The sequence below is a fragment of the Dipodomys spectabilis genome, unplaced genomic scaffold, assembly GCF_019054845.1.
Source record: "Dipodomys spectabilis isolate Male_0828 unplaced genomic scaffold, ASM1905484v1 ptg000587l, whole genome shotgun sequence".
NCBI lineage: Eukaryota > Metazoa > Chordata > Mammalia > Rodentia > Heteromyidae > Dipodomys > Dipodomys spectabilis.
The window spans coordinates 449,356-458,355 of NW_024871264.1; the positions used below are offsets into that span (position 1 = coordinate 449,356).

Consider the following 9,000-nt stretch of genomic DNA (forward strand, 5'->3'; position numbering starts at 1 on the left):
CTATCATGGGGTTCAATTCCCTTAACATCATCATATCTGTTCATATGCACATAGCTTTTGACCTTGTCTGCTTACCCCAGACATATATTCGTTATTGAAAATAAGGGAAACCATGGGACCTGTTTCTTTGGACTTGGCTTTCTTCACTTAATAATTTTTTTTCCAAGTCTTTCCATTTCCTAACATATGGGGCAATGTCATTCTTTCTGATGGAGGCATAGAATTCCCTTGTGTATATATACCACATTTTCTTGATCCATTCATGTAGTGGTGACAGCTGGGTTGGTTCCGTATCTTAGCTATGATAAATAATGCTGCAATAAACATAGTTGTGCTGGTAGTTTTAGTACGGTCTTGTTTGTGATCATTTAGGTAAATCCCCAAAAGTGGGACTGCTGGGTCAAAGGGGAGCTTTATGTGGAATCTTTTGAGGAACCTCCATAATGCTTTCCAAAGTGGTTGAAGAAGATTACACTCCCACCAAGAATGCTGTATGCTTCCCTTGTGGACACATCCCCTCCAGCATCTGTTGTTGTAAAAATATGGAACGCTCCACGAATTTGCATGTCGTCCTTGCACAGGTGCCATGCAAATCCTCTCTGTATCGTTCCAATGTTAGTGTATGTGTGGCTGAATTGAGCACAAAATATTTTTTATATCAAAAGTGCAATTGGGGGGCTGAGAAGGTGGCTCAGTGGTAGAGCGCTGGCCTTAGATGCATGAGGCCCTGGGTTCGATTCCTCAGCACCACATAAGCAAAAAGAAAAAAGCCAGCACTGTGGCTGAAGTGGTAGAGTGCTAGCTTTGAGCTGAGGAGCTGAGGGACAGCACCCAGGCCCAGAGTTCAGGGCCCACTACCAGACCCCCCCAAAAAAAACTGCAGTTGGATTTTATTAAACTAGACGATTCAACAAAAAGTAAGTTCAAATTGTCATGACATTTTAGAACCATATATTTCTTATATAAGCACACATTTAAGAATAAAATCAAGATTGACATGTCAAAAACAAAATAATTCCAGATATTTGTTGTTCAAGAAATGTGGAGGAGGAGGAATTCAATTATTCTATACAAGGCACCTGTCATAATGAACACTGCAGCAAGGGTTAAGGTTTGTTAAAAGTTTTAATGTTTTTTTTTGTTTTTTTGGGGGGTCTGGTCGTGGGGCTTGAACTCTGGGCCTGGGCGCTGTCCCTCAGCTCTTCAGCTCAAGGCTAGCACTCTACCACTCAAGCCACAGCGCCACTTCCGGCTTTTTTCTTTTTGCTTATGTGGTGCTGAGGAATCGAACTCAGGGCCTCCGGCTTGCAAGGCAAGCACTTTACCACTGAGCCACCTTCCCAGCCCAATGTTTTAAAATATATTTAATTTTGGGAATTTGTTTATATATGCCAAAATTAGGACTGTTTGGCAGGTATAAAACTTTTCCATAAAGTATTTAAGATTTATGGTAGCAGACATATACTACTAAGTATATACATTTCAGAGTTTTGAGAAACTTTATTAATGAGAATTTGCAAAGTTTTTGTGTAAAGAATAAGAATGAAGAGTTAACACTTTGTTAACTACACAGTCTGTTAAAACTTTAGGGCTTCCTTAGTTTATAGGTTAACGAGGAAAAATGATGATATAAGCCATAAACAAATAATGAGAAGAGCCATAAATGTAATCTTAGTGGGTAGCTTTAAAGACTACTCATATTCTATAAAACTCTTGTTGAACATCACAACTTCAGTCAGTGTTAAATGTACAGAATTATGAGAAAATAGTAAAATCTAATATGTAGTATACTTCAAATAGTGAAAACAGTGATAATTGTTTTGTTTTTTATTTTATTAATTATTAACATTTAATTATTGTTTTTCTTTATTTGTAGCATTGTTTTACTTGTTGAAATATAGTACAACTCTTTTTTTTTGGGGGGGGGGGTCCGATCGTGGGACCTGAACTCTGGGCCTGGGCACTGTCCCTCAGCTCTTCAGCTCAAGGCTAGCGCTCTACCATTTGAGCCACAGCGCCACTTATGGCTTTTTTCTTTTTGCAAGTGCTCTACCGCTGAGCCACCTTCCCAGCCCTAGTACAACTTTTTGTAAGTCATCATTAGGAGGTACTTTGAGAAGGTTACTTGCATGGCCAAATCAATTTTTATAGGTGCATGTTAATTTACAAAAAGGAAAATTAGGAACAAAATATTTATTTAAAAAATTATCAAATAGAGTCTGAGTCAGGAGTGTTGATAAATGTCCACACCTAAAATTTTAGCCCTCAGCTGAAGCAGCTGTATTACAGAGTTGAGGCCAAAAAAGTGATAGACTGTGTTTTTTTCTTTATTTTTATTTTGTTGGTCATGAGGCATGAACTCTGGGGCCTGGGTGCTGTCCCTCAGTTCAAGGCTAGGGCTAGCACTTGAACCACTATACCACTTCCATCTTTTTTTGCTTATGTGGTGCTGAGGAATCAAACCCGGGGGCTGACGCATGCAAGGCAAGCACTCTACCACTGAACCACCTTCCCAGCACCTGAGAAACTGTGTTTTAAAAAATCATCTAAACAACATTTGCTTTCTGCTTTGGGTTATATAATGAAAGATATAAATATATTTTTATATTTTTGTGAATTGTACTTCTAAATTTATACTAACTTCAGCCACTTTATCCTTTTTAAAGTCATGAAATATCTCTGAGAGTTTGCTTCTGTGAAGATTGTTATTGCATTTATAATTTCTTCTGAGTTATTTTTATTTTTATCAAAATTTCATGTTGATTTGTTATCATATATCAAATACCTTCAAATGTACACATAGAGTCTAAAGATAGCAGTATGAATATTCTCATACAGCTCTTGTTTGTCTGTTATGCACTTCTAGTATTGTGATATTTCTCTCTCTCTTTCACTCTCTCCCATTTCCTCTCTTTCTCTTTCATGCTCCATGTCTGGTACTTATATATGCCAAAATTAGGACTGTTTGGCAGGTATAAAACTTTTCCATAAAGTATTTAAGATTTATGGTAGCAGACATATACTACTAAGTATATACATTTCAGAGTTTTGAGAAACTTTATTAATGAGAATTTGCAAAGTTTTTGTGTAAAGAAGAAGAATGAAGAATTTCGGCTGGTCTACTACTATCCTTCAGGATCCACTAGTTTTGTGGGAACATGATAGCGACCATCAGTTACCCTTGCATTCTTTAAGAGTTATAAGAGTGACTTGATATTATTCTTTGCCATTCTAAATGGCAAAACAGCAGATCTAGGAATTCCTTTTCACTTTTACTATTATAATTTTTATCTCATAGGAATCATTGGGATGGGTAAGATACTTTTAACCTGTTACCTAAAAGTTTTTTTCTTTTACAAACAACCTTTTTCTTTTATTATCAGTTAGTAAATACATATAACAAAAACAAAGCTATCCTATGGAAAGTGGACCGAAGTTGCTCACAGGGATGACAAACAAAGGAATGTGGGAAGTGAGTACAAGGGATGCCCATCATAGAACACAGATCCTAGGAGCAATTTATCAGGTACACTTTGTGAGAAAGACAATGTGCTGGGAACTATAGATTAAATCACTGAACAACTGATATATATACGCACATATATTTGTATATGAATATTTATTCACATATGCATACATGTGTGTATATGCCCTTATATATGTACACATGTATGTTACTATACACACAAATACACACGTACCTGTACACATGTATACATGCACACATGGAGAAAGACACATAGATACAGCCAACACAAGTTTCACTAGTTGTTGAATATGCTTAAATGGAATGCTTGGAACAAAGTATGTTGAAGACGTATTTGTCTCTAAGAGTTTTTTTACCACTCCTCTTATCTCTTAAAACTGGTATGTTTAGAGAGATTCCACTTGCAAAATGCAGTACAAGTGATAGCAAATCACTCAGAAGTAAAGGTCATATGGTGTTTCCTTGCTCCCCACAGAATGCTTGCTCTTGTAGAAACTCTCAACAAAGTAGCAGGAGAATGCCCTGGTAAAGAATAAAGTTATAAGGCTTTAAATGACATCCTTACTTGAGCTCTTTTACAACAGCCAGCATGAATTCCTAAGCAGATGAGTGAATCCTCAGGAGACTGGATTCTACATATGCATTTAACCAACCCATGTGAAAAGTCCTATGTGAGAAATGCTGACTGAGGTCTTGCTGATTTCCTGGCCAAGAAAAAAAGAAAATATTTTTAATGTTTTAAAGTTTGAAAATAATTTCTAACCTGTCAATAAATGTGTAGAAACAATTATACCAAGTAACAAAAAATGATGGTGTTTCGTTTATGTGCTCTTGGCCTTGGTGAGTGATTTTAGGTGTGTCTACACAAGTAGAATCAGGACACACACACGCACGCACGCGCACACACACACACACACACACACACACACACACGCCCCAGCATCCCCGCCCACACAGGTCATGAATGGCAAACCCCTATCGCACAGAGAGACAGACAGACAAAACACACCGGGTGTGGAGAGAGACCGCAAATGAAAAACAAAAACAAAACAAGTAGAATCAGCATAAATCAAGCAGCACTTCTTCATTTAAGATAGAAGGAAAGGAAGCCAGGCGCTGGTGGCTCACGCCTGTAATCCTAGCTACTCAGGAGGCTGAGATCTGAGGATCGTGGTTCAAAGCCAGCCCAGGCAGGAGAGACCGTGAGACTCCTATCTCCAATAAACCACCAGAAAACCGGAAGTGGCACTGTAGCTCAAGTGGTAGAGCGCTCGCCTTGAGCTGAAGAGCTGCAGGACAGCGCCCAGGCCCAGAGTTCAAGCCCCACGACCACAAAAAGAAAAGATATAAGGAAAGGATACAGGTTGACACATTTGAACAATGAGATGTACAAGACAGTCTATCAAGGGGTGGCGGGAGAATGGGGAAGTTGGGGAGGTGTGAAGGAAAGGTATGGTAGAGGAAAAACAAATGAGTGGGTAACAATGCTAAATAAGAAATGTTATCATTATCTTACTTAGGTAACTGTAACCCCTCTGTACAGTATATTTACAATAAAAATATATATTAAAAAGATATAGGGAAACTTCTGTACTTATAGGAAGTTGTATTTATCACTCAAAATCAGTAAGGTATTGGTTTTAGGACCACAGGTATATGAAAACTTTGGATACTCAAATTCTCTACATAAACACAGCATATTATTTACTTTAGAATCTGCCCACAAGCTAGTGCAGAGTAATTGTTATGAAAATTTTTACTACATTCTAGGTTTGTAATGAAACATAAAAATGCATGCACTATCAACAGATACAAATTTTTTCAGATAAATTTTGTCTTCAGTTTGTGGGTGGAATTGGGAGAACAATTTTGAAAAGCACAAATTTCATCACCAAGACCAGTCAGCATCATTGAATAGTATGGAACTCCAAGGAGAAATATTGAGTTGAGACATTATCAGAAAATGTAACCAAGCAAGGACTTTTTAGAAATGCAGCTGCTAGATTTTCATGGAGAGCTTTCAAAACACTTTGTGAAGCACAAATCAGAACCTCACTGAAGTGTAGATGCTTTTCCCTCTCCTTCCAGTCATGGTCAGTCATTATCAATCAACATATAGCTAATCTTGAATAATCCTCTAATAACAAAATGTTGATGGAGTGTTTATATGCAGAAAACCTGGGAAGGCTAACTTTTTCCAATTAGGACATTCTGTATTCTATGACCCAGCAGAGAGTAAACTAGGTAAGCATCCATTTACAGCCTTCTGATTAATTCTGATTCTGCCCACATCAGTTATCTATCCATACCTGTGCCTGAGCGAGAGGAATTTAAAAGAATTTAGTGATTTAAAATTTAAACTTAAATATGGAATGAAATTTGTTCCAATGCATTATGTTAAGATATTTAGAAACAACTGGGAAACCTAAAGGTCTATAAGATTTATTTTCATTGAAAGTGCAGTAATATTGAAATATGGTTCTCTACAGTTTAAGCAATTTGCAGCAGACTTGATACTTATTAAATTTTGTATATTGAAAGGAACACAAGCCTCAACAATATGTCAATACTATCCTCTTATTTATCTATAAAGGTTTATGCTTCTGGTCTCTTAATATTAAAACTTCAAAAAATTATCTTTAGCAAGTTGTGCAAACGGGTTTCGCTTCATCATGTCAGTGTTGAATAGAGTGTATGTGCATTTCAATGTTCAGTGCATTTGGATCATTGTCAATCTTTCCATTTTTCTTCCTTCCTTTACCCCAACCCCACTTATCCCTTCAAGTTTCCTACTTATATTCTTACATATGTACATTGAGTGTTATGACTGTATTAGTCCACCATTTCCCTCTCCATCCTTCTACTTCCTTTAAGCCTAGATCCCCTTTTAAGACTTGTTTCAACTTCATGGTATTTTGTTAAATATCTCTACCTTGGCATTTGGCTATGGGCTTGCCACATCCTCTCTTCCATGTTTGACCACATAAATGAATATATTTCTCCACATTTCTAATCTCTGAATGGCTGACATAGGTCTATTTTACTATTCACCTTCTGTCTTAAATTTAGAATTGCACCTTCAGGGCCATCCTAGAGATCTTTTTTCTTCTTTAAACACTGAAGATGGAAAGGAAATAATTTCCATGTTCTCAGCATTATGCTATCCATCATGAATTTCCATCACTTATCACTTCAGCAGTCTATGTTTAGGGACAATCTTCAATTTCTGATGATAGGAGCACGAGTCAGTTTTAATGATGCAGATTCCACTATGTAGTGAGCCCTGTAGTCTTCTAAATTTTCAATAAATTTCGAGTAAATTTTTATTAATAATTTAAAAAGTTTTATTTCAGTATTTGAAATACTGCCCCAATTATATTAAAAGTTTCACAATAAGTTAGACTGAACTTTTCCCCCCATTTTCGCCACTAGTTCAGGATAAGTCTCCTTTGGCTTTATTGTTTGAGAGGCCAAGGGATGAGGGTAAACAGAGAGATGATCATTACTCAGATATCTCCTTCCTCTCCTGTTTCTGCTATTCTCGTTGAGAGAAAGACTGTAGCAGGGAACAAGAGTGATGCTTGACTTCACCATATAAGGGAGCATTCCTGGCATGTCAATGATTGTTTCTCAGAATAACTTAAACTGCTTACTCTTGCCTTCTCTGTAACAGTAACCTAACTGTGGCTTCCTTGGTGCAGGAGGAAGCACACTAACAGGTTACTACCTGGAAACTGGTATTTTATATCTCAGCTTACTACCAAAAATATAAAGCTTTGGCTACATAAATGCAATGGTACTGATTGTTCAACAATACCTTAGTGAGCAGTAGACAATTCTACTCAGCTACCCTCTCCTCTCATATCCTCCCTTTCACTCCCCTCCACTCATTTACCCTCCCATCCCTTCTTTCTTTGTGTCTCTCTCCTCCATATTAATCTCTATCTTCTCTCTTTTTCTTTTCCAGTAGCAAGTGATTTGGTTTAGCAGACAACACATAAATAATTGAACAAATATTTATTTCTCCTCTTTTTGTGATTATTTATTCTTAAGAAGTGAGTTCTAGCACAGCACCAGTGGCTTACACCTAGATTCTCAGTAGGTTCAAATCTGACAATTGCAATTCCAAGCTATTTTAAGTAGATAGAGCTAAGAGATTATTTTTTGCACTTGTGGTAAAAGGAAGATGTGAAGGTGTGGCTCAGGTGGTATAGAGCAAACATTGAGAATTAAAGCCCAGATAGAGCTCAAGGCCAGGAGTTCAAACCCCATTGCCAGCACAATATTTAAAAAAAAAAAAAAACTGAGTCCTTTGTCTTAGAAGGGATATTTCTCCAAAAATTCATACCCAGGACAATTCTCAAGGTCCAAGACTCTTTGTAAGGTTCTTTCACATCTTAAACGGATTCCTCTGCTTGATTCACATTATGGAAAATAGGAGTCACACTTCACATTAAAAAGTATGTGCATTGCTGAACAGTTCTTCCCATTTTTAATGTAAAGGAAGCATGACAGGAATTCACCTCACTTGGGAGTTAGGTTTGACTCACTGACAGACTTTTGCAAGTAAATGAAGGTCTGTTTACATGTAAAGAAGTCTATACAGATGGTTTTCTAGGAGAGAGAACAAGGTAGCTGTTGTCCAAGTTTGAATCAGAATAAGTTTATTCCTATGATATGGTAAAGAGAAGCGCATCTCATAGAACACTATGCAGACAGTAATTTCAAAAGGATTAAAAACCCATGTCTATGTTGTGAACAGCCAAGTTTTCACAAACAAAAAACAGTTTCCTGAGCCATGAAAATATAAGTTAGAGCAAAGGGAACTTTGTTAAATATAGTTAATGACTAAGTGACATGTGTAAAAGAGTTCTGTAATCACAACTAAACTATAAATTTTTCATCATGTCCCTAACAAGAATCGCTAAGATAGGCCTGGCTAAATCTGTCATAGAGGACTAGGTTCATGCAATTGTCAGTTTTGTTTAGGGTGCAATATCTTCTACAGTTGCTTGGGTTGCAAACTGCTCACACCACATGCAGTGTCTGGAAAAATGTCCTGTCTTGCTAGGCACCTAAGGGATTTTTGTGCCACTGTGAATATTTATCGTTTTTCTTCTTTTAATTATACCTGTCAGTGTGAAGTCATTCCATGGTAACAATAATAGTTTCTGTACCCTGTGTTCCACTAACAAATCTCAGATGTGAATATAGCCAGGAGCCCGTGGCTCATGCCTATAATCCTAGCTACTGAGGAGGCTGAGCTCTGAGGGTCACAGTTCAATGCCAGCCCAGGCAGGAAATTCCATAAGATTCTTATCTCCAATAAACCACCAGAAAACTGGAATTGGCACTATGTCTCAAGTGGTAGAGATCTTGCCTTGATCTGAAGAGCACAGGGACAGCACTCAAGCCCAGAGTTCAAGCCCCACGACCGACCAAAAAATAAAAGTGTGTGTATATATATATATATATATATATATATATATATATGTATGTATGTATGTATATAT

The 9,000-nt window shown here is 37.2% G+C and overlaps 1 non-coding gene across 1 annotated transcript; it reads right to left on the reverse strand.

Annotated features, from left to right (window-relative positions):
- Nucleotides 1–536: 536 nt before the first annotated feature.
- LOC122100594 lies at nucleotides 537–645 on the reverse strand. Its single transcript, XR_006146210.1, has one exon. It is a non-coding gene; the product is annotated as a U6 spliceosomal RNA (small nuclear RNA).
- Nucleotides 646–9,000: the final 8,355 nt, after the last annotated feature.